This window comes from Stegostoma tigrinum, chromosome 12 (assembly GCF_030684315.1).
Source record: "Stegostoma tigrinum isolate sSteTig4 chromosome 12, sSteTig4.hap1, whole genome shotgun sequence".
Classification (NCBI taxonomy): Eukaryota; Metazoa; Chordata; class Chondrichthyes; order Orectolobiformes; family Stegostomatidae; genus Stegostoma; species Stegostoma tigrinum.
Genome location: NC_081365.1, coordinates 44,159,582 through 44,186,204, shown reverse-complemented (window position 1 = coordinate 44,186,204; position 26,623 = coordinate 44,159,582). Strand labels below are relative to the sequence as shown.

The 26,623-nt window shown below is 40.0% G+C and overlaps 1 protein-coding gene across 2 annotated transcripts in view; it reads left to right on the top strand.

Annotated features, from left to right (window-relative positions):
• The first annotated feature begins 2,013 nt into the window (after window positions 1-2,013).
• usp9 (ubiquitin specific peptidase 9) overlaps window positions 2,014-26,623 on the top strand; it is a 230,651-nt gene continuing 206,041 nt past the window's right edge. The window contains exons 1-2 of one of the 2 annotated variants that reach the window (XM_048541511.2): window positions 2,014-2,770; window positions 8,229-8,299. The gene's annotated coding sequence lies outside the window, so the exon portion shown is untranslated. The remainder of the gene's footprint in view (window positions 2,771-8,228; window positions 8,300-26,623) is intronic. The other variant, XM_048541510.2, reaches the window with a different exon arrangement.

Here is a 26,623-nt window from a genome sequence, read left to right as displayed (position 1 = left end):
TCCTTTTGCTCCTAGATTACTTAGTAATTTTGGCATGCTATTATGTCTTCTACTGTGAAGTATGTTGGTTCAGCTACTTTGTCATTTAATGGTTTCCCAGTATTGTTTCCCCTGTCTCATTCTTTGAGCAGACTATATTAACTTTGGATTCTGTCTTCCTCTTTATATATTAAAATAAGCTGTTGCTGTCCATCTTGATATTGCTTGCACATTTATTCTGAACCTTTCTCCGTCTCTATGATTGTTTTTGCATTGTCTTTTGTTTTTTTTTTAATTTTCCCAATCCTCTGGATTACCACAAATCTTTGCCGCACTGCATGTGTCTTTTTTCTTTCCAATGCTATCCTTAACTTCTCTGATAAACCATTCTTGTCTTATTGGTTTCCCACAATCCTTCTTCATCACTGGGCTATGTCTCTGCTGTGAGCCATGAGCTATTTTTTGAAATGTCTGCCAATATTCCTCAAGCTTCTTTGCTGTTAAAGTCCTTCTGTAGTGCACTTCGGGCATCTTTGCACTCATTCCTTTGTAAGTGCCTTTATTTAAGCCAAGCACAGTAGTTTCTGATCCATGTTCCTTCCTCTCAAGCCAAATGCTAAATTCTGCTATTTTATGGCCACTATTTCCAAGGCAATCTTGTCCTCTGACATTTATTGAACTGGCCTCATTACACATCACCAGATTGAAAATATTCTGATCCCTGACTGGATCCACCATATACTTTTTCAGGAATCTGTCCCAACTACACACTATGAATTATTCCTCATAGCTTTCTCTGTCAATCTGACTATTCCAATCGACATGAAGAACAAAGTCATCTTATTATTAACATACTGCTTTTGTTACATGCCCTCATTATTTCCTGATTTATTTTCTGTCCCACTGTATAGCTACGGTTAGGGAGCCTATAGACTATTCCTACCAGTGTCCTCTTACATTTCACATCTTGACGAATCCCATTAGGATTCTACATCTTCTGATTCAAGATAATTTCTATCTATCATACTTATCCATCACATACCACAATGGGACTACACTGTCCTTTCTTTCCTACCTGTCCTTTTGAAAAGTTACATACTCCGAAATACATTCAAAGTGCCGTTAATTTTGCATTTTTTGCCATTTTGTTACTTCTGACTCTATTTACCACTGTTTTTCAATGTTCCTATTCCTTCCTGTTCCATTCTGGACATTGTTACCCACATAGTTGCCCTGTGATTCTGCCATATCCAATTTATAAGCCTAGATGTCTCCCTTTAATTTGTTTAAAGCCTTCTCTACAGCCCTGGTTGTTAAATTTTCTGGGAGGTTAAAGTGTACTCAACAACTGGCTGGGTGGTTTCCATCCATCTGATACTCAAACTAGTTTTTAAAAAAATCATTCATGGGTTGTGGTGTATTGCCCTGAGGGCAGTTCACTACATTTTATGGATCTGAAGTCATGGGTAAGCCCATCCAGATGGGTTTATATTGCCAAGTGGCAGTGGTTACATGGTCACCATTTGGAAAGTTTTTAATTCCAGACTTTTATTGAATTAGGTTATCAACAGTCACCATGAACCTGTGTCTGCAGAATGTTAGATAACAAAGCGTGAAGCTGGATGAACACCGCAGGCCAAGCAGCATTCGGTATCTTGGCATTGCTAGTCCATTATGCGACAATGTCCCGTTGAATTCATGTTTCCCTCTCCAATTTTGCTACGATGGCATTGTGGAACTTTGATTATTGGGAGCAATATTGGGGGATGTCACATGAACAGAGCCTGATTTTACACAGCTAAACATGGCAACAAGTTTACCTCAGCAATGTTCCTGAAACAAATCCAACTGGTATATCTCCGGCCTAATGTGAGAGTAGTATACAAACTTTGTTTACCCTTTTAAAGGTGATTATGTGGGGGAGGTGAAGGAGTTATGCTCTTGTCTAGTCAATAGGTGGCGCTTGCGCGGCTTCCTCCCGTAACCCGATGACGACATCATCCGGGGTTGCGGCTGGAGTCCGGCTAGTCGCCCGGGACTGGGGGCGGCTTCAAGCGGAGACGACGGCGGCCCGAGTGGAGGAGGAGGCGGGGAGGCGTGAAATAGAAACAGAGACAGGCCGGACGGGTGGGAGGGGGAAGAACAAGCTGGAATGGAATAGGAGAGAAAATGCCAGCAATAATCCCATTTCCATTAAAAATATCTAAAGTCTAGCAGTTAGGAGGTTGTGTAGAACCTGGGATCTTATTATTTTATTAACAATAACAAGACTAACTTGGTTTCTCGGGCTAGGATTGAAAATGTATTTTGGTGGGGTGGGCGAGAGATCCAGAAAGAAACGGGCTTTAAACAAACGGGACAAAATCCCCGAATAACTGACACTCCCCTCCAGACCTTTCATTTATTTCTTCCCTTCTTTTAACCCGCTCTTTATTATTTTCTTCCTCTTGTGCGTCTCGGTGTCGTCGCAGGCCATTGCGTCTGCTCTGTTTGTGCAGTTTTTTTATTAACGCGCATCGCCGCCATATTGTTGTGTGGCTCGGTCCTGTTCAGAACTGGGTTGATGTTTGGTGTGGATTCTCTTAAAGGTTGACAGGAACGTATAAAACGAGAGGGGAGGAAGGAGGGGTGAAGAAAAGAAGAAGAGACAGCGGGAGAGGGGAAAAAAAACTATAGTCGTTCCCCCTCCCCTTCTCCTCCTCCCCGCCTCCCCCCCCCTTACCCGCTGTTCACACTCGTCCTCCCTACGCACCCCAGGCTTACAGTCCTGGAAAAGGAGACCTAATTCCTGGTAAGGCACGGGGCTCTTGAGTTGTTATAAAATTGTTTTATTGAATTCAGGTTGTTTGGGAGTGGTGTGAGAGTTCAGTTGTTCAGCGGATACAATTATTTTTGACGGTTAAGCTAGACACCCAGAACGAGAAGATTGAAAAGTCTGGAAAGCGCCGTGAAAAACCAAAGAAGCTGTTTACATGTCTGAGGGCTTTTGACGGCGACGGTAAAAGCCGGCTGCTGCCTGCGTGAGGAGGAAAATGGCTGACAGGCTCCCCTTATCTGTCTGTATATGAGGGGAAAGCGCCCGTTTCTGTGCAGAAGACCTGCGTTGCTTTGAGTCATTGAGCTCAATTGAAGGTGGCGAATCTTTCCCCACCCTTAAAATTGAATGTTCGCTTTTTCGAACCAGCTGGAAATTAAATATTTCCCCTTTTCTCTTGCACTGTTAAACGCCATTTCTGAGGTGATTTTTTTTCCCCCCTCTGGAAATGTAGGCCTCGAATACTTCAGGCCTAGGCTGCAGACAGCGTTTTAAAACATTAATCTTACAACGAAAGATCGTAATGTTCAGAATGAGTATACTTCAAGAAATGGCAAATTGAGTATGTCATTGAAATGTTATTTTACGGTAATGGTTGTCGTTAGCCACAAATGTAAAGTTCACTGGCGTAACACGTTCACATGAGGTCGAAATTTCAATATACTGATGCAGCATATGTAGTAAATTGCATTCTATAGTGAGTACGTTCAGATTTCAAGAATTATTGCAGAATCACGTTAATCGTGAAATCAGTTTTCTTTTTAGAAACTGATATTCGCGAGATAAGTTGCTCTATATTTGCTGGTTCACCTGGCTACTTCATTGCATTCTAACCGTCTGATTTTGTTGAAAACAGTAACTTATTCAAGTTTTTCTCGTGCAAGTGCAGTAGTTAGTACCTAGAGGAAGAAGGAGTTTTGACTTTGTGATAACCTTAGGTACCAATTAAAATTAATTGTAACAGAAGTGTTGAAATTGAGTTCTCTATGCCACCTATGTGATTATAGTTTTATTATAGAATAGACAAAAATGAATTTGTTGGTAACAGTAAATTTAAAAAAAAAGTCACAACATCTTTGAAAGGGGGTGACTTAGCATTTATTGAAATGAACAATCTAACTACTGTTTATGCCTACATGAACAAAGTTGATTATTCAAAATTTAATTTCTTTGAAAACTGGCCAGCAACCTATTCTGCAGCTAAAAAGGCGTAGAGCTGGATGAACGCAGCAGGCCAAGCAACATCAGACGAGCAGGAAGGCTGATGTTAGGCCCAAAACGTCAACCTTCCTGCTCCTCCGATGCTGCTTGGCCTGCTGTGTTCATCCAGTTCTACACCTTGTTATCTCAGATTTGCCAGCATCTGCAGTTCCTGCTATCTGGTAAACAATTTTAAGCCTATACTGCAAGTTGGTTGGTCCCAGGCCTTGGAGCAGATTTGAGCTACGTGACGTATTTGTGCTCCTACACTTCATTGTCAGTGAACTGAAAGCATCAAATGAGCCAAATTTCTGTACTTGTTTCTTAAAAAAAAATCACTTTTGTTGTCACCTGTCTTGAATTTCAGTGAAAGTTGGATTTCCAGCACTCCTATTTAGAATATGTATGGATCTTGTCTGTGTATACTGTAGGATTGTATTGTTGTAAGCAGTTTTTCTCAAATTTAGGTGCTTTTTGATGCAACAAAATGATAGGCAAGGAACAGCATGAATACTGAAGAGTTAGTCATAGCTGTACAGCCTGGAAACAGGCCCAGCGGTCCAAGTTGTCCATGCTGACCAGCTATCCTAAATTAATCTAGTGCGATTTGCCAGCATTTGGCCCATATCCTTCTCAACCCTTCCTAATCATATACCCATCCAGATGCCTTTTAAGTATTGTAACTGGATCAGCCTCCAACCTTCCTTTGGCAGCTCATTCTATACACATACCACCCTCTGCATGGAAAAAATTGCCTCTTGGATCCCTTTTAAATCTTTCCCCTCTCACCTTAAACTTATGCCTGCTAGTTATGGACTCCCACACCCCAGGGAAAGGACTTTTTCTCTTTACTCTATCTGTGCCCCCCATGATTGTATAAACTCTATAAGGTCACCTCTCAGCCTGTGACATTCCAGAGAGAGTAGCTCCAACCTATTCAGCCTCTTCCCTGTAGCTCAAACCCTCCAACCCTGACAGCATCCTCGTAAATCATTTCTGAACCCTTTCAGGTTTCACAACATCCTTCCTATATGAGGGAGATGAAAATTACATGCAGTATTCCACACGTAGCCTAACCTATGTTGCAGCTGAACAACACATGATCTCCAGCTCCTGTACGTCTGTGTACTGACAAATGCCTCCTTCAGTATCCTGTCCACCTGTGACTCCACTTTCAAGGAACTGTGAACATGTACTCCAAGGTCTCTTTGTTCAGCAATGCTCCCTGAAACCTTACCATTAAGTGTATAAGTCCTGCCCTGATTTGCCTTTCCAAGATGTAGCATTTCACATTTATCTAAATTATACTTCATCTGCCACTCCTGGGCCTACCAGCCCATACGATCAAGGTCCCCTTGTACTCTCAGGTAAGCTACTTTGCTGTCCACTGCACCTCCAATTTTGGCTCCATCTGCTAACTTACTAACCATGATCAGTTGACCCTGCACTGATCCCTAGAGCACACAGCTGGTCACAGGCCTCCAGTCTGAAAAGTAGCCCTCTGTCTTCTATATTCGAGTCAGTTCTGTATCTAAACAGCTAGTTCTCTCTGCATTCCATGTGATCTAACCTTGCTAACCATTCTATCATGCAGAACCTTGTCCAACACCTCCCTGAGGTCCATATAGATTACATCCACTGCTCTGCCCTTATGAATCCTCTTTGTTTCTTCATCAAAAAACTCAATCACATTTGTGAGACATGATTTCCCATGTGCAAAGCCATGTTGGCTATCCCTAATTAATCTTTGTCTTTCCAAGTACACACACATCCTGTCCCTCAGGATTCCCTCCAAAAACTGATGACCACCACTTATGACAGGCTCACTGGTCTGTAGTTCCCTGGCTTTTCCTCATCACCTTTCTTAAATAGTGGCACCATGTTAGTCACCCTATAGTTTTCCAGCACCTCACTTGTGGCTATTGATGATACAAATAGCTCAGCCAGGGGCCCAGCAATTATTTCCCTAGCTTCTCATGAAGTTGTGGGGTACACCTGATCAGGTCCTGGGGATTTATCCACCTTTATGTGTTTTAATAATCCAGCACTACTCCATCTGTCATGTGGATATTTTTAAAATGTCGCTATTTGTTTCCCCATGTTCTCTGGCTTCCATTGCTGCCTCCACAGTAAACACTGATGCAAAGCACTTGTTTAGTATCTCCCACATCTCCTGTGGTTCTCTCCCTGGTTACTCTTTTGCCCTCAATCCAAAGGGGTTCTACAAATATATTCTCCTTAACCCTATTTACCAAAACTACATCATGCTCCCTTTTTGCCCTCCTGATTTCCCTCAGGTTTTCATATCAGTAGCTGCTTTGAAATGTGTACATGGTTTTTCCCTTGTCAAAGTAGAATACTGTAATTTCCATGGGATGATCAGTTTGCAGGCAGAAGGGAAATGTGCTGATTATAATGGAGAGAGGCTTTGAGCAACAATTTTTGTGATTTCAATCTACAAATGAGCAAGAAGCAAGACTAGCTGAAAACGAAAAGCGCTGCAGATCACAGCGGGTCAGACAGCATCTTTTGAGAGAAAGTAAGCTAATGTTTTGAGTCTAACAAGGAGCAAGAGTAATCCATTCTTCCGTTCACATTTGCTTGGCCATTCAGTAAAGATGTTGCTGGTCCAGTTTTAGCCTCAGAGTTGTAATTACCTGTATCTCAATACTGCATCGGCAACTTGCTTGAAAGTGAGTTAGATTTTTTTCCTTAAAAATGTTACAGGACTCTGCTTCCATCATGTTTCCCTGATTTTGATTTGGATGTGAATTTAGGAGGAACGGTTAGTAAGTCTTAGGTGATAGCAAAATAGTTGATGTCGTGGAGAGTGAAGAATGTTACCTCTGAGTATGACAGGGCCTTGATCGGATGGGCCAATGGTTTGAGGAGTTGCAGATGTAGTTTAATTTAGATAAAAGTGAGATGTTGCATTTTGGAAAGGCAAATCGGGACAGGACTTGTATACTTCATGGTAAGGTCTTGGGGTGTATTGCCAAACAAAGAGACCTTGGAGTGCAGGTTTATAGTTCATTGAAGATGCAGTCCCAGGTAGACAGATTTGTGACAGACATTTGTTATGCTTGCTTTTATTGGTCAGTGCATTGAGTATAGGAGTTGGGAGATCATGTTGCAGCTATACGGCGTGCAATTCTGTTTTCCCTGCTACAGGAAGGATATTGTGAAACTTGAAAGGGTTCAGTAAAGATTTACAAGGATGTTGCCAGAGTTGGAGGGTTTGAGCTATAGGGAGAGGCTGAATAGGCTGAGGTTGTTTCCCTTGTGCGTCGGAGGCTGAGGAGTGGAACTCTTGAGGTTTATAAAATCACGAGGAGCATGAATAGGGCCAGTAGTCAGACCTCTCTTCCCAGGATAGGGGAGTCCAAAACTAAAAGCCGTAGGTTTAAAGCAAGAAGGGAAGTATTTAAAAGGGACCTAAAGGGCAACTTTTTCTTACAGAGCATGGTGTGTGTATGAATGAGCTGCCAGAGGAAGTAGCGGAGGCTGATACAGTTACAACATTTAAAAGGCATCGGGATGGGTATATGAATAGTAAGGGTTTAGAGGGATACGGGCCAAATGCTGGCAAATGGGACTCGACTGATTTAGGAAATTTGGTTGGTGCAGATGAGGTGGACTGAAGGGTCAGTTTCTGTGTCGTACAACTGACAAGAAAAGTTTGCCTGATATTTTTGTCCAACCTCTGGTTTTTAAACAGTGACTCTGGTTCTTTATTCTCCACTTCAAGAATCTTCCTCTCCACATCTGTGTCAAGGCCCTTTAAGTTCTCATATTTCAACAATCTCAGCCGGTGCAACTGTCAGCCTTTACTCGTAATACAGCCCATCTCCAATTATTAGTCTGATAAACTTGAATAAAGGGACCAATATTATGCACAGTACTCTAGATGCTGGCTTATCAGTGCCTTGTATAACTGAAGCATAACCTTCCTTTGTGTTCAGTTCTCTTCAATAAATGATACTCTGTAGTGCTTTGAATTACTTGCTTTACCGACTAACCATTTGCAGCTCATGCATGAGAACACTCACATTGCTCTATGTTTCAGAGCTGAGCAATCTATTCCCATATAGAAATCTGGTCTTTGTTTATTCTTGCCAAAGTGGTCAATTTCACATTCTCTCGCACTGTTCTGTTTGTCACATCTTTGTCCACTCCCTTAGATAACAGTATCTTTTTGTTCTCTCCAATCTTCACAACGTACTTCCTTAACTAGATGCAGACAGGATGTTTTTCTTGGTTGGGGAGACCATAAACAGCAGACCCCATCATGGAAATAAGGGTGAGGTAAGTTTGAATGAGACATATGAAAGGGTTGTGATCTTGTGGAATTCTTTACCATAGAAGCCTGCGGAGGCCAGTTCATTGAATATGTTTGAGAAAGACATTTTAGATTTTAAGGGGATCAAAGGGTTTGGGCAGAAAACAGGAATACAACTTAGAGAATATTGAGTGATGGGGCCAAATAGCCTGCTCCTAGTTTCTGTGTCATTAATGCATTTGGCAACCATAATCTATCCAGGTTACTTATAAAAGTTGTCTAAAATTGAGATTCCAGCATTGATCCTTGTCATATGTGAGCCTGAAATTTAGATCTACCATTTCCTTTCCTTTTGCCAGCCAACTTTTTTCAAGGTAGTATGTCTACCCCCTCCTTACATTATGGACTTTTATTTTCCATAATAAGGTTTGATGTGGCACCTTAATAAATGCTGTCTGGAAATGTCAGTACGACGCATCCACCTTATGCCTTTATCCACAAGTTACCACATCACAACTCTAGTGGGTTGGCAAAAGTTATCATTTTATAAAATTGCAGGTTTAAAATTAATTGGTGTAGATCAAATCAAGTAGATTTTGTGCGTGTTATTGTTTAACTCAAGATTAACCGTTCAAATTGCATTGAAATGCTGACTGGAAGTTGAGGGTTCCCGAGGGTTGCTGTAAATCTGGAAAAGTGAAATTTGTAAATGCTGTTTCCAGGCTTTAAAAAAAATTGTAGAAATTTAGAAAAGACTTGAAGTAGTTGAAAAGTCGCATTATAAAGACAAGGATGAAATTTTTTTGACCTTTGGCATTATTCTAAACTTCTGATTCTTTTCTGACATATGCCTCCATCTTTCCATAATTTTGTTCCCCTTGTGTGGAATTCAGCGCATATTCATCCTTCTCCCTGCAAAAACCTCCCTCATTGCTACTGTTACCGGTCTTCTTCAGATGCTACCAGGAGAGCATTCATCTTATAAATTGCGAAGCAGCTGGAGAAAGTCTACATGTGAGGTTAAGAGCTATGGATGCCATCAGAACAAGAGTGTTAATTAGCTGAGAAGTACATTAGATTGCCTAGCTCCCCTTCCTGGTTTTGTTGAGGAGAGGTGTTTTTTGATAGTCAGTTGTGGAGTTTTGTTGTGCAGGTGGAAGGCTCAATGCGTAGTTGATTCAGAGTCAACCAGGCCACTGTAAATGGGTAAGGCAGAGCAGGAAGAAGCACCTGGTAGAAAATGTCTTCATTAACATTGAAATGTCAAGCAAACTTATTGTTGTGAAAGTGCAGAAACTTTGATAGTGTTTTGTGCCGTCCCCATTCTTTTGGGAAGGCACTCATTGCTCCATGAATATCAACAGCCTTCTAGTCTTCCATACTTACCATTCATGATGCAGGAGCTTTGGCAATGAATCCAAGCAACGACTTAACAGTTGGTGGCATTGCAGCCATGACATGTCCTGACCTTAGCCTGTATCTACATATGTACACTTGCAACTCTAGTTATGAGATAACATGAGTAAAAATCCTGCTTTGCTGATTTTTCTCCATTAGACTAATCTCTGCAGAGTTCTTGAAGTCGGGTGCAGCACCTCGAGACACTCTGTGCCATTGCACCTTATATCAATGAATCTTACCTTGTTGTGAGATGTCTTTGTCTTTGACATTGTTATACCGGATTGAGTTTTTTTAACCTGTTAAGCCATGGCTGCCATTGTTTTCTGAAAGACCTTTTTGAACAATTAATGGTGTTGTTTTATTTTCAGGTCTTAATTTGACTTGTTATAAAGTCATAGTCATAGTCAGAGTCATACAGCATGGAAACACATCATTCGGCCCAACTAGTCCATGCTGACCATATACCCAAACTAAACTTGTCCCATCTGCCTTTGCTTGACTCATATCACAATTAATTAAAACAAAATGAAACTATGGCCTAGAAGTTATCGTGAACCAAGGCAGTTAATTGGATATGCACAAAGTAGTAAGAAGCGGTTAGATTTGGATCAGGGTTCTAGATTTTTCCCTGGATTTAGAATTTTATGCAGCGGTATACTGGAATTCTGTCGTATCAGCAATATATTTATTTGACATCATTGTGCATTTAAATTTAGAAACTAAACATGCAGCAGTCAGAAGTAGGCCAAGATGAATTTAAGTGGGTCACAACCGAAAGAATTGTTTGTTGTAAATGCTGTAAACCTATTCAGCAACTTAATACTGATTTGAACTGAGATCTGTCTGTTCATTTGATAAGTCTTCCTTGTGTTGGACTTTTGGCTTTTGTGAAGTTGCATTCCTATTTCTGTGGGACAGGCATCAGTGTATCGAATGACTTAAAGCAGAATTGCTCAGGAGTTGTAGTTCAGTTGATACAGGAAGTGGAACAGTCATACTCTTGAGAATATGGTTATGCATGCTCAATGAAAACTTGAGAGCAGTGGCATGCTGAGGTCTGGAATGTGAAAAATTTGATCCAGCCTCCCAATCTTCAGAGATGCCTGTCACCTAATTCTAGCCTGCACAGCCTTGGTTTAAACATGGACAAAAATATTGAATTTCAGTGGTGAAATTTGGGGAGGATGACCCTTGACGTTTTAGCAAGTGGCATCAAGGAACCCTAGCAATACTGGAGTCATTGGAAATCTGGCAAAATTCTCCTGGTTGGCGTCATACCTGGCATGTAGGATGACGGCTATAGTTGTTTGAGGCTCAGCTCCAGGAAATGTGTTGGAGTTCATTAGGGTAGTGACCTAGGCCCAGCCAACTTCAGCTGCTTCATCATTGACTTCTCGTCTCCCCCCCCACGTCATAATCAGAAGTGGGAATGTGCAGTCATTGCTGATCAATGTTCAGCAGCGTTTGCAACTTATTAGACTGCAGCAATCCATGTCCAAATTAGCATGACCTGGACAATATCCAGGCTTGGACTGAAAAAATGGCAAGTAACATTTGTGCCACATAAATGCTGGGCAGTGACCATTTTCAACAAGCGAGAATCTAACCACCTTTTATTGATTGTTGTGTTACTGTCATTGAATACGCCATGAGTAACATTGCTGTCCCTTCTCTGGAATCAATAGCCTGGAACTCCCTCAACAGCATTGTGGGTCCACCTGCAGCACTTGGCCTGGAACAGTTCAAGAAGGCAGCTTGCAGCGACCACTAATAAGGGATGGCAATAAATGCTGGTCTAGCCAGCGGTGCCCACTTCCACTGAGTGAATTTTTAATAAAAGTATTGCTCGCTTCTAATTGCTCCATTATTGCAGTATTTTGAGTTACCTATGCCCAAGCTCCGGGATACTCGCCCTCTTCTCCCTTTAAGACACTCAAAAAAAAACTTCTGACTCAGTATTACCTTAATGTCCTACTTTTGTTTATAATGGTTCCATGTCCTTGGAACTTAGGATGAAAGAAGGGCTTTAGAAATAGTTAACCACAACTTTTTATCTCTTGTGAAATCATTGGATTTAAGCTGACAAATTCAATTTAACCAGACCTGTTGGGAAGCAAACCAATTGCAGTTTTATTACTTCAAATCTATATCCCTTGAACTTGAGGAAACAGATGATGCTGTATCAAGAGCAGTGGCCAGGGTGAGAGTCATTGTCTTTAGGCAAGTTGCCTCTTTTGAACCTGCAGTCCATATGGTGTATGTTCAGCCACAGTGTTGTGACAAAGGGAGTTTAATTGTTTTGACTCTGCTTCACCCAAGAACGGCTGTGCAATTCTATGTCATAATTGTGTGGGGTTTGGAGGAGAGTTTGTAGGTGATAGTGTTTTCATGTCTGTTCTCCTTCCACTAGGGGTGGATTTGGAAGATGCTGCCAAGAGAGTCGGAGTTGTATAGAATGGAAACACCCTTTGGTCCAACTTGCCTGTGCTGACCAGATATCCTAAATTAATCTAGTCTTCTGTGACTTGCCGGTGGTACACAATGTGCACTGTGTGCTGGTGATGGACAGTACACTGATTGAGGGTCACAAACAAAAGTTGCTGGAAAAGCTCAGCATGTCTGACAGCATCTGTGAAGAATAAGATCTGAGTTAATGTTTCTGGTCTCGTGACCCTTCTTTAGTTCTTGAATCGGAAACATTAACTCTGACTTTTTTCTTCACGTGCTGCCAGACCTGAGCTTTTCTCGCAACTTCAGTTTTTGTTACTGATTTACAGCATCTGCAGTTCTTTCGGTTTTAGGCTGATCAAGGGCTTATTTTGTCTTTAATGGTGTTGAGCTTCAAGTAAATAAAGGGGAACAGGTGGATGTAGTGTGCATAAATGTTTTGAAGGCGTTTAATATGGTACCACATGAAAAGTTATTGTGGAAAATAAAAACCTCTTGGGGTAGCATATTGGCATGGAGAGAGAATCTACTGACTAACAAGTGGCAGAACAGTCATTAATAGGCCTTTTTTCAGGTTGGTGAGATACAAGGACGTGGTATGCCTTAGAGGTTGGGAGCTCAAACAAATGCACAGAATGCTAGAGAAACTCAGCAAGTCTGGCAGCATCTGTGGAGAGAGAAACTGACTTAACATTTCTGGTCTCATATGACACTTCAGAACTGGAAGTAGATGAAAGGAAGGAAAGTATGACTGTCAAACTGGCTGATGACACAAAGTTAGGAAAGAAAGTAAGCCATGAATATGACATAAGGAGGCAACAAAAATTAAATGTGTACAATGATATGGCAATTGGAGTATTATGTGGGAAAATGTGAAATGATCTATTTTGGGCAGGCAGATTGAAACCATATTATCTAAATGGTGAGATTGCAGAACTCTGAGGTGCACAGGTATGTGAATCCTCATGCATGAATTGCAAAAGGTTAGGAAACAGTACAACAAGTACTTGAGGTGGTCTCTATTATCATTTATCACCAGTGAAATTGATTACAAAAGTAAGGTTATGCTTGGATTATCCAGACTACTGGTGAGACTGTATCTGGAGCATTGTGCACGGTATTGGTCCTCTTACTAGAGGAAGGATGTAGATATGTTGGAGGTGTTCGAGGAAGGTTTACCAGACTTTAATACCTGGTAAGGTCAAGACACAAAGTTGATCTGGCTCACTTTGTACCCGTAGGAATTCTGAGATGTGAGATGTGACTTGACAAAAAGATAAGTTCCTGAGGAATCTTGACTGGTTAAATATAGAGAGGCTGTTTCCTGTTATGGGAGAATTTAGAGCAAGTGATCACTGTTCAGGGGTTGCCCGTTTAAAATGAATCATGCAAAAAATTTCATATAGGCCAAAAGCCTTTGGAACTTTCTTCCTCAAAAAGTGGTGGAAATGGAGTCCTTGAATATTTTTGGGCAGAAATGGATAGATGCTTGTTGAACAAGGAGCTGGAAGGTATCTGGTTGGCTGGAATGTGAATCTGAAATTAAAGTCACATCTGCTGTGATCACATTCAATGGACGAACAAACCTGAGAGGCTTGTATGGCTTCCTCCCTAATTTCACATGTTTGAGTAATTTTGGAATACATATGCTCTGGCCGTGGGAAATCAATGAAGTGACATACTTGCTGCAGAGCATTTTGCATCTGATGTTCTATTGTGCTGTATTTGTGGATGATTCAGTTAACTTAGGTTTTGACACCAGAATGTCAAAATACATTCAGTTACTGTTATGCTGTTGCAGTTGAAATGGTTAAATGTTCTCTGTGCAGTGGTCATTGTCTGGCACTTTAGCTGCAAATTTTAGTGTCACTTAACACAGCCTGAATGCTATTTGCATTTTTGCTGCAGGAGATTTGAGACTTTGCTGATTCTGAACACTGCACTTAATCGTGAACATCCCGAAACATCAGCATTTCTGCTACTCTGCTGCTTGACCTGCTGTGTTCATCCATCTCTGCACCTTGTTATCCATAATTTGTGACCTCCTTGATGAAAAGATTGAAGCAGCTGACAGTTGTTGGGCATAGGAGACTACCCTAGGGTACTATTGCAGCAGGGTGTTCTGGGATCATGAAAAATTACTTTGACAGTCACAAACCGTGTTCTTTTTGTACAAAGTGTGAATCCAACCATGGAGTGATTTCTTCCTCGTTGCCGGTAACTTCAGTTTTGCAACAGGTGCCTGACGCGCATGCAGTTCAATTCTACAATTATGTGAAAGGTATTACTCTCATCTCATCTCAACTCCACTCACCTCAAATTTAGCTCTGCCTATGTTTGGACAAAGGCTGTGATTGGTTCTAGAACTGATTTCTGGCAGAACACAAGTGAATGCTGGTTATTGCTGAATAGTGCTGCGTGTCACTTGTGAGGCATTCAAACAGAACATTTAAAGTAAAAATCATTGAGAAGAATAGCTGCATCACAGGGATTTGGGGGTATTCAAAGTTGGCCAGAAAGAAGGTTAATAAAATGAGTAGGAGACTCTTCCTGCAGCAGTACAAGGTGCTGGTGAGACCATATTTGTTGAGAGCAATTTTAGTCCCCTATTTAACAAAAGGTATTATTTCATCAGAGGTAGTTCAGAGAAGGTTTGTTAGGATGATCCATGGTATGAGAGGATTGTCTAATAAGCCATGGCTAGACAAGTTGAGACTCCACTCACTGGGGTTTTGAAGGGTGATAGGTGATCTCTTTGAAACAAGTAGGATTCTTAAGGAGCTTGATATGTTAAATGTTGAGAGGATGCTTCCCTTCATTGGACAGTCTAGGACCAGGGACCATTGCCTCAAGGAAGGGGTACCACCTTTTTTAAGTTTGAGATGAGGAATTTCTTGAGGATTGAGACTCTTTGGAGCGTCTTGTCATAAAGCTGTTGGTGCAGAGTCCTTGTATGTTTAAGACTTAATGTTTCTTAGTCAGTTGGGGAATCAAGGGTTATGGGGAAAGAGCAGGAAAGTGGGTGTAAGGATTGTTGAATCAGCCACGATTTGATAGAATGGTAGAGCAGGCTTGAAGGACTAAAAAGCCTAACACTGCTGCTATTTCTTAACACCTAATGATGCCTTAACTGGACTTGTTTTGTTCAATATGTTGTGATTGAAAGCATTAGAAACTATCTGAACTTAGTTCTTCAGCTATACTATTAGAGTTTCCTGATGAACCTTAAACAGCTGTGTAGATTAGGATAAATAGTTTTGAATTTTAGGCTGTACTGTTTTAATTGCAATTATTAATTTAAAATACAGGACGTAATGATGCCATGATCACACTCTAATACCACATTACTAAGCACTCTTCATCCTTGGTGTTTTTGCTGTTTGTGATGTCACTGGAGTGGAACTTTGTGATGTCAGCTGATGGAGTTCTTTGCAAAATGTCTGTACGCAGCCTGCATCTAATGTGTAGCTTTAAAGAATGAAACAGAAACAAGAAACAGTCCTGGAGTGGGTATACGTTACTGTTTTCGTAATTTGACTTTATACTCCATTTAATAGAATGCACCAAATAAGTTGAAATAACTGGCTGAATTCATTTTCGAAGACATTGTGTTATGTTATTGCCTGAATGATCATTTACAGTTAGGTTTTGTTCTTGTTATAAATGACATGCAACTGAAAGATTCGTCCTCTAATATGGCCCTTCTAACACATTGGTGTTAAAGGATCATCTTGCAATTGAGGTTTTGCACCCGAGACTTCAGACCTGGCCAAAATTACCTTCATTGTTTTTCCAAGTGCTGTTCAATAATAGATCAAAATGCCTTTTTCATGGGTGAGGTGTATGGTCTAGTCATAAAACCTGAATTGTAATCGAGTAGTTTTGTTCTCAAGTCTGACACATGGAGTTTTTTTTTAAATTGTGGAAGTCCTCTTATTCATTACTTCACTAAACTGTGCAAATCTGAAAGGGATGAAAACACAAGCATGGAATTTTTTTTTCTATTCGTTTGTGGGATGTGGGCATCACTGGCTGGCCAGCATTTCTTCCCCATCTCTAGTTGCCCTTGAGAAGGTGATGGTGAACTGCTGTGTTGAACCACTGCAATCCACCTGCTATAGGTTGACTCTCAATGCCATGAGGAAGGAAATTACAGTATTTTGACCCAGCAACAGTGACGGAACAGTGATATGTTTCCAAGTCAGGATGAGTGGCTTGGAGGGGAACTGTGGTGGTGGTGTTTCCATATGTCTGCCCCTGCCCATGGAAGTGGTTGTGGATTTGGCAGGTGCTGTCTGAGGATCTTTGAATTTCTGCAGTCTATTTTGTAGATAGTACACACTGTCTACAAAAGTAAAGAAGGCTTTATTCTTTTTAAGCACTTGCTGACTGAATAATCCTGTCCCTTGGTTGAAGGTCTGTTCTTGTCACTAGATAAACTTTATCATCTTTCTGAATAAAAATTTTTCTGATATTGGTGACCAGACAATCCGTTGTAAATTTAATTGCCTTTATTAGAAGAATGTCTTTGGAGTCATTCATGATCTATTTCCATGTCTTTGGAGCCAATGGAATATCTGAAATCATTGAGAGCTATGAATTCAGGAAAAGCAGGTGTTTCTTCAGTTGTAAACGTGGAAAAGATGAATTAAATGCTTCATGTAATATTAACTGTTCAGGAAGACTTTTCAAGTCATCAAGAAAATTTGATCTAATTGGACCGTCAAATACTCTCTCATCAGTAGGTTTCTTTGTGACAAAATTTTTGTAATGAATTTAAACTTTTGCTGACAATATGTTTGCATAGTTTGTGAGAGGCACACACTTTGGCAATGCTGCGTAACACATTTTGTAGCGCTGTTCATAGTTACAATACATGTAATGTTTGTGCTGGTGACTGCCCCCATCTATGGGAAAGCTTTGTTGGATGAGCGATGCAACATTTTCATTCTGCTTGGTAGTAGAGCAACAGCGATCAGGACCTGGGCTGAAAACCTTTATTTAATTCTGAAGTACAAATGGCATCTTCCAGCTTGGTGTATTTCCACTGATTTTTAAACAAACAAGCTTCTCCTCACAAGGTTAATGGAAAAAGTAGGCAATATTTAATCTATTGCTTAAAATAGTGTTGACTGATAAACTTCTTGAGCAATCTCTGTTATAGGTCTGGCAGTCTAGTCTTAAGAGCAGCTGATCACTGGTGGCCATGAATGTGCTCAGACAGGAATAGAACAACTGCATTATATTTTATGTATCATGATTCTTACCCAAAATTTCCACTCGTGCTGGAATTCTAAAAGTCAGTTTGTTCTTAAATTCAAGACTGATTAGTTAACTTTGTACAAATGAAGTACAAACATTTAAAAACTTCATTTGTCATACATAAGCCTGCGTAACTGGTATATTAACTGGTTTCATTTTGATTATCTTAGCCTTCTATGAGAAAATCCAAGTCTCTATCTGTATTGCTATACATTTGAGTGCTAATCCATGCTAATTTGGATCATCAGGTACAGCACAAGCAGGCTTTCAGCCCTTCAAGACTACATTGGCTTTGTGAAAGAGCAATTAGAATCATAGTTACAAAGCACAGAAACAACCCTTTGTTCCAACTTGTCTGTGCTAAACACCTATCCCAAATTGATCTAGTCCCATTTGCCAGCAATTGGCCCATATCCCTCTGAGTATTTCCGATTCAGACCCATCCAGATGCCTTTTAAAATATTGTAAATTTCACCACCTCCACCATCTCCTTTGGCAGCTTGTTCCTTCTACACACCACCCTCTGCATGAAAATGTTATCCCTTGGGTCAGTTTTAAATCTCTCTCTCCCCCCCCCCCCCCCCCCCCCCCACTTCTTAAATCTATGCCTCTAGTTTTTTTTTGGGTGGGAGGAGAGACAGCTTGGCTATTTACTTTATCCATGACCTTCATGACACTCCACCCTGTAAACTTCTATAAGGCCACTCTTCAGCCTCTGACACTCCGGGGTAGAAGCCCAGACTATTTAGCCTGCCACTCCCCTCACTTTTTAATTCTACAGATCTTCAGGGGTTTATTCAGTTCCCTTTTGAAAGCACAAGTACACCTCCCACCTTCATCCCGTCAGGTAGAGAATTGCAGCTCCTCGTGCATTCTGCATTTTAAAGTCCTGATTGTATTTGTCTTTGGCCGACCACATTTAATCTATATCATTTGCTTCTTGATTTCACCGCCAAAGTGAGTAGCTTTCCCCAGATTGCTCCTGAAAATCTCCCCCCCCACTCCCCTTTTTATGTGGAGACAGCCCCAGCTTGTAAAACCTGTCTTCATTGATGAAATTCATTATCGCGAGATAGTCAAATCTTTTTTGCACCCTCTGAAGCCTTTGCACGCTTGTCTGAAGTGAGGCCCAGAATTTGAAACTCAACTGCCAAGATTGGAGTGAATTTAAAAACTTTTCAGAACCTGCTTGATTTTGTACTCTGCACTGTTAACTATTTTGTCTGTCTTGCCGCATTTGATCATTTGTCTCTTCATTGTAGCATTGTACCCTGTTTGTTCCTAGCAAAAATGTATCACTCATTTTTATCTCCACTAAATTTCATTTGCCACATCTCTGTACATTCCACTAATTTTGGTGTATTAGTTTTCATCGTAGTTGTTCACAATCCATACACTTAAACATTTTGTCATTTGAAAAACTTTAAATTGAATCCTGTAGACAAGAGTAAATCATTGTATTTCAAGAAAGTGGCGTAGTCCCTATCCAAGGGAACAACTCTCCTGTCCAAAGAACAATTGTTCGCCTGCTTCCTGTCACTTAGCAAACTTCGTATTCATGTCGCTGCTATCGTTCTTTATTCATTGGACTCACAGTGAAATGCAGCATTTCATCAAGTGCCTTTTAGAAGCTCCTGTACATCCCATTGACTGCAGTACCAGTTATGAACCACTGCTGTTCCCTTAAAAATGTGGTCGAGTGAAACAGCATGTCTGTTTTTAAAAAAAAAAGATTATGCTGACTTTCTAACACTAATATGCGCTTGTTACAGTGCCTTGATTTTGTCACATTTATTTTTCTAAAAGCTTTCCCATTACCATGATTTTAAGTTGCTCAGTTGCTGGATTTGTTCTGATTCCCTTTTTCAATCGAGTCTAGTAATTGAAATTGTTGAGTCTCCTCATCTTTCCATATCTAAAGAAGATTAAAAGCTTATGCTCAGTTTCTTTTTGCAATTTCACTTGTTAGCCTCAGGCTAACATCTGATGCTGGTGACTTGTCAACTTTGCTGTATAATACCTTTCATTAATTTTTTAATATCTCAATTCCCTTCTCATTTAGTACCTCAATTATCTCTTTCCTTTGGCAGTACCTTCTAGATGAAGAAAGCTATTTAAGTAAAAGTCAAAAGAATTGCAGATGCTGTAAATCAGGAACAAAAACAAAATTGCTGGAAAACGTCAGGCCTGACAGCATCTGTGGAGGAGAAAACAGTTAACGTTTCTGGTCCGGTGTGTTCTGAGGAAGGGTCACTGGACCTGAAACACCAAAGATACTTTAAGGACTCATTTATTACTTAGGTTGTGTCTTTGCCTTTTCCATTTCTTTTTTAGTTTCTAAAAGGCTTAAACCCTTGTTTTATTCCTCATAGAATCCCTATAGTGTGGAAATAAGCAATTCTACTCATTGAGTCCACATTGACCCTGTAAAGAACATTCCTCCCAGCCCCACCCTTCTATCATATCCCTGCAACCCTGCATTTCCCATGGCTAATTCACCTAGCCTGCACGTTCCTGGACTCTATGGGCACTTTAGCATGGCCAGTCCATCTAAACTACTCATCTCTAGTCTGTGGGAGGAAACCAGAGCGTCTGGCGGAAACCCACGTAGACATGAGGAGCATATGCAAACTCCACACAGTCGCCCCAGGAAGGAGTTGAACCTGGGTCCCCAGTGGTGAGGCAGCTTATGCTTTTCCCCCTTTTTGCTGTATTGTTTATATGCCTGTAGAACAGTTATGGGTTTCTCTTTTGCTGGTCATCAGCCCCAAACCCTTGTATATTGTCTTTTTTTTTCTTTGTTATTTCCTCTTCATTTTTGAACTTCATAGTCTAGGTAATCCAGAAGATAAGGCCTATCTCAATTAAGTCTTGGAAGTTGAAGAGAGAACCTGGTTAAGGGCAGAGTGGGTCAAATTTATAATTTTTCACTTGTGCTTGCATGATTTCAGGGCAGTATAATCATGAATTTAGCTTTTGATTGTTTACTTCCAGCATTAAACTTAGATTACAGACTTGACTGTGTAGAAATATGAAGCAAATAAGAATTAGGACATGTTATTTGTAATTTAAATGTTGAAACCATTTTTTATTTGGAACTTTCAATCTTTTTCTTTGGAAAGAAGGTGTAATTGCCATTGTTTCACCTTTGCTTTCCTTGGGAGGTATGAACATGTTGGGAAAATGTAGCAATCAGGCATGTGCTCCGGGTGTACCCATCATTGGAAGTATGAGGGAGTGTTTTTTCTCTATCTCAGCTGAATTGGAAATAACTGTAATCTTGTTCAGTGATATTTTCCCTCTAGTTTTAAAGTGGGAATGATTTTTTAAGTAGATATTTTACTTGAATGGAAAGAATGTTTGTGTTGTGCTGACATTCGCTGATGTGGGAGTGTAGCACTGTGAGATGACCACATGCATTTTTACATACAACTGGTCATAGACATAAACTGTTCAGAACTTTGGAGAACATACTTCAGAAAATAGTTTTACTTGAGGTGTTGACTAGGTGAAAATGAAGTTAATTTATCTGGCGTTATTTAAAGAGGTCAGTGTTTTTAATGTAAAATCTATGGTGCAATTTGCATAGAGTTAATAACCTGAATGATCAGCCTCTGTGCTGTGATTGAATTTTTTTAAAGGAACTTGCGTGTAATTGCTGAAACAAAATAAACTAAAGTTTGTTCAGAGGAAAGAGATCTAAAAGAGAAATGAGGGGCAAATATTTTTATATGGTGGTTTGCGTGTGGAGTGAGCATCCTGAGGAAGTGGGTACAATTACAACCTTTAAAAGACATTTAGATATGTACATGAGAAGGTAACCTCGACGGAAAAGGGCCAGGAGCAGGCAGATGGAACCAGTTTGGGATTATGTTCAACATGGACTGGTAGGACCGAAGGGTCTATTTCTGTCCTGTCTGACTGTGATTGTATGCATGTAATTGGCCCCCATGTAGCAGAGCCATAGTCTACATTCTGAGGTCATAAGCAGAACTGTCTGAAAACTGCATAATTTAATCATGGATTTCCCTCTCTTACTGGTGATCATTTGTTGAAAATCATTTTGTATGTTGTAACTTTTGGGTGCACTGATATGCTTGTGAATCTGTTTTTGTCATTACGCAATGACTAATTTATGGTCATGTAAGGAAGTCATGGTGATCAAGGGTCACAAAAAAATCCTCAAGAACAAAATACAGCAGGAAAACGGGTCAATTTCGGTGTGTCGTTAGATGCCTAACTGTAGAATGATTGTAGCCAGGTACGTATGAGGATAATGCAAAATGGTTTTGTATAACGTAGTGTGATGCCAAATTTTCTGTTAGGAATAGCCACAAACTGATGTATGTGGTGTGATTTTAATTGTTACTTTAGCATTTACAGGCCAGGATATTTAATTATCTCAAGTTTTGAGTGGATTAGCATTATTACAGGAAATAGATGTGATATTAATCTTTAAACTTTGAAGTTGCCCTTACTGTCTGTTAAACATGCAAACACAACAGATTAGTTATTTTATTTGACAAATGCAATGACTGAATTCGTGGTTCTGTTCCATGCGTCTGTACATTCTTTTTCCTCTTTGCTTGAACTACGTTGTGCACAGGCTAGAATAAAGATTTAACCTAATGTCGGTGAGTATGTGTTTGAACAAACTATTTCAGGATAGTAGATAACACTGTGATGCTGGATGAACACAGCAGGCCAAGCAGCGTCAGAGGAGCAGGAAAGTTTGACGTTTTGGGTCAAGAACTATCTTCGGAAATGGGGAAGGGGAAGGGGATTCTGAAATAAATAGGGAGACGGGGAGGTTTCTATCCACCTCCCCCTGTTTCCCTATTTATATCAGAGTCCCTTTCCCCTCCCCCCATTTCTGAAGAAGGGTCTCGACCCAAAACGTCAAACTTCGCTGCTTGGCCTGTTGTGTTCATCCAACTTCACACCTTGTTATCTCAGATTCTCCAGCATTGGCAGTTCCTACAATCTCTGTTTCAGCATCGTGTTCTTTTTTAGCACTGTTCCTATTTTTGCTTGGAAATTACATTCATAATCACCTAAAGTTATGGTTGAACTATTTTCCTCAGTTTCTTGTCTATTTCTGTAAAATTTTGAGCTTTCCTTAATTTGATAAAATGTTGGAATTAAATTCTACAAGCATATCAGGTCATTGTTACTGTGGAGAAAATGACCTAGATTTTGCTTCCAGGTGAAAACTGTAATGATTCTCTCATGACAGGAAATAGAGCATGTTTGAATTTTATTTGAGAGTTTTTGTCTGAAATGCCGTTGATCCACCTGCTTCCCGACTTGGTGCTTCTGCCAGATATCTAACTGCAACCTTGCACACTACTTTGGGCTTTAAATGGGTGAGAAATGTATTTGTGTACTCGTATACAAAAAGTCAAAGCTCTTTTTGCAAATTTAAGCAAAAATTGAAACTCTACCAAAAATACCGATACTAAAACAAAAATATAATTTGACCCCTTGGCTATTAAGATTTATAGAATCAGATTTGTACAGCACAGAAACTGACCCATCAGGCCAACTAATCCATGCCAATCAGGTATCCCAAGTTAACTAGTTTTGTTTACCTGCAGTTGGCCCATATCCCTCTACAACTTTGCTGTCAATATATCTGTACAAGTGTCTTTTAAGTGTGATACTTGTACCTGCCTCTGCCACTTCCTCTGGCTGCTCTAACTCTCCTCTCCCTTAACATCACTTTTGTTGTTCCACTGCCCCTGACGGTCTTTGCATCTAATTGATTCAGAAGCACTGGTGCCCTGATGGAGGAAACAGAAGCAGTCCACTAGACTAGGAGGCCTGGGATCAAGTCTCATCTACTTCCAGATAAAAGCCCCTACATGTCTGAATAAGTTGATTAAAAAATCTAGTAACAACTAGTCAGTTAAAACAAGTAAATGATAATTAGGACAAACTGAAGAGTTGGGAGAATTATAGTTTTCAATAGCTTTACATACTTAATTACCTAACCCCCCCCCAAAAAAATTTAGGAGCTATCCTAGATTGGAGTGTCAGAGCTACGAGGCAGCTGACAAAATAGCTCTGTTCCTCCTTGCCAGCTGAACAAACAAAATGGAGATCCAAGTAAAAACTAAACATGTTGGTAACCTGTTCATCTCTGGTTTTTCCTATTACCCATGAAAAAATTCTGATTTGTGGAACTATTAGAATTATGAAATGAAGATTTAAATCTGTATATGGTGGTCATAAATGCGATAGAATCACTTCTAATTTTTTAACTAAGCGTTTTGCCTGGCAATTATTGATATTAAGACTAAATGACACCGAGATGGCCTTTTCCAGTACAAATTGCAAAATAACTACCTGGGTTTATTTTGTTACTGGTTCAGAAGCAAAATGTGACACATTTTTGAATTCAATCTCCCATTGTATTGTGGTATGGATCAAAGCATCCTTTTTGCTCAACAACAGTCCCTGTTTTGATTTACTTTGTCCACGGTTTTTGTTTTTGTTTTTTTTGTGGACTGCGGACCTACCTAGACTATATTAGAGTTGCAGGGTGACAGGTCAAATTTATTTTCCATATTTAATGTACAAGTTGCTGGTGCTAGGCATTTTTATTGTCTGACTTGCCTTTTTGGGTAGTACCTGAACACACTCAGTGCACTGAACTTGTACATTACAAATTTTTCAGTAATGCATTGTGTTTGTTTCATCCTGCCCCGAAACATTTTGTCTGCACTTTTCAGCATTATTTGGTTGTTTATATTTCATATTTGCAGGGAAACAGGATAAAATTCAAAAGCTCTATTTTACTAGGGTGTATTATGATTCTTTTCAAAATGAGCTTATGTGGAAACCCCAGGAAAAACAGATCTTCAAAGGTCTGTAAAAATTACTTCCCCATGAACTTTAAATTTAGTCCTTAATTTTCTTTATTGTAAAAGTCCAGCAAGTTGCCTTTAGAAACATATATTTCAGTTGGTGCACGTCTGATAACCTTTTGGAATATAAGTTAGACAAAATACTACAATTTTTAATTAAACTTCCATGCATTGTTAACAATGACTAAAGTGTATCAAAGTGAGGCTTGAACTTTTGGTCATTATAAGTAATTAACAAAAGGTTGAATGCTTCTCAAGTTAACCAACACTCAGTACTATGTGTGTGCATGAGCATATTTGGGTTTGTAAATAAGGAGTAGATAGAAACTCTGATTTCTAACTATAAACAAAACATAAAATGTTGAATTTTAAATATCTAAACTTGTGATGCCAAAGCAGAGACTACCACCCTGATGGTGGTAGTCAGTGTCAGATCTTCACTGACAGATCCCTGGAATCCATGGCAGAATTGGATCCCACATCTCATTTCAGTCAAATTCCAGGCAACTTTAATCCCAATAGCCATGAATTCCACCTCACTCTTCTGTCCCACTTCTAAAGGGTTGTGCACTCTGGTCTTTGCTTTTATAATCAGTGGCAATATCGTCTCCACAAACACTATCCAGGCCTCCATATTCTAAGTTTGTGACATTCCTGTGCCTCCAAAAATCCTTCTAAATTCCATCTGGAAAATACCCATTGTCCTCAATGTGACAAGCCCATCACTGCCAGGATCATTCTCAACAACCTTTTCTGGACTCCCTCCAAGGACTGCCACACCCTTTCTTGGATACAGGGCCCAAAACTCCTCTCAATATTCCAAATGCACAATGACCAGAGAGTTTTACATTTCTGCTGTTGTTTCCTAGCCCTCATGAAATGAATACCAATATTGTATTTGCTTTCCTAACCCACCATCTGGATCTGTATGTTAACCTTGAGAGAATCCTGAACTAGGATCCCTAAGCCCCTTTAACGCCTCAGATTTCTGAAGCATTGCCCCATTTTGAAAATAGTCTACACCTCAATTCTTTCTACCAAAGTGCGTGATCTCATACTTTGCCATGTAGTATTTGACCAGCTATGGAGATTGTCCTTTTATATTTTAAACTATTTTTCTTGCCAACCTGTTCAGAGATGTTATTACACACTTCTGAAGCAGGTGGGACTTGAGCCAAGGTCTCCTGGTTCAGGGATAGACGTTCTACTTCTGTGCCAAGAGTGCCCAGGGATTTATCTAATGAAGGCAGGTTGAATAGGTTGAGCCAGTATTCATTAGAATTTATAAAATCAAGATGTGACCACAAGACCCTTGGGGGACCTGACTTTGTAGATGCTTAAAGATATTTCAAATTCGGGAAAGTCTAGTGCTAGAGGACACAATCTCACGCTAAGGGGTCATCTGATTGTGGCAGAGATGAAAAGGAATTTCTTGAGGGTAGTGAATTTGGACTGTATTGAATTGGCTTTATTGTCATGTACTCAAATGAATATAGTGAAAAGTACACAAGTTGTGACTTATGACATCATCTTAGGTGCAAAGGTACCATGGTAGAATTCTCATGTGGAATTCTTTACCACAGTGGGCTATGGTAACTGGGTTGTTAATTATATTTAAGGTTGAGATAGACAGTTTTAATTCATAAAGGAATTGAGTGGTTACGGGGTGGGGAAAGGCAAGTAAGTAGAGTTGAGGGTTATCAGATTAGCCAAGGTCTCACTGAATGGCAGAGTAGAGTCATTGGACTTAATGGCCTACCTCTGCTCTTAGGTTTTAGGGTCTTTAGTTCAGTTGAATAATTTCAAGTCTTGCTTAGACATTTGGTTTTGTGAATAATGTGAATCAACTGCCAATCAACTTCAAGCTTTTATTGTTAAAGATTTTAAATATATTTTCATTTGTTGCTCATTCTATCAATCGCATCTTTTCATTTTAATACTGATTTGACATTGGATTCAACCTTGAATTTATTCTCAGTTATTGAGCTGTTAATTTCACCATAGGGTTCTGATTTTTGTGGTGATGTTTGCTGTGTTCATTCTGATCCCAGATGTCCCCTAGAGGACGCTGTACAATTTTTATCTGCATTTGCTGCAACAGGAAGAGGCACACTACCCAAGTGCAGTTGCAAGACCTCTGATGTCACTGCTGGTGTGCAGATGGTTGCTTGCTCCAAAGAATATTAAATTGTAATTTCTGCATAACAATTCATTAAGACTTGGAGGTACATTAAAGTACAAATTTCACTTATTGAAGTGTTTGGATTTTTTTGTGTGGTTGTGAATGGAGCAGAGAAGGGGTAGTGAACACGGATGGGGTGATGAAAAGGACAAGTGTGTGAGAGCATTCAACAGACAATGGAATGGCTG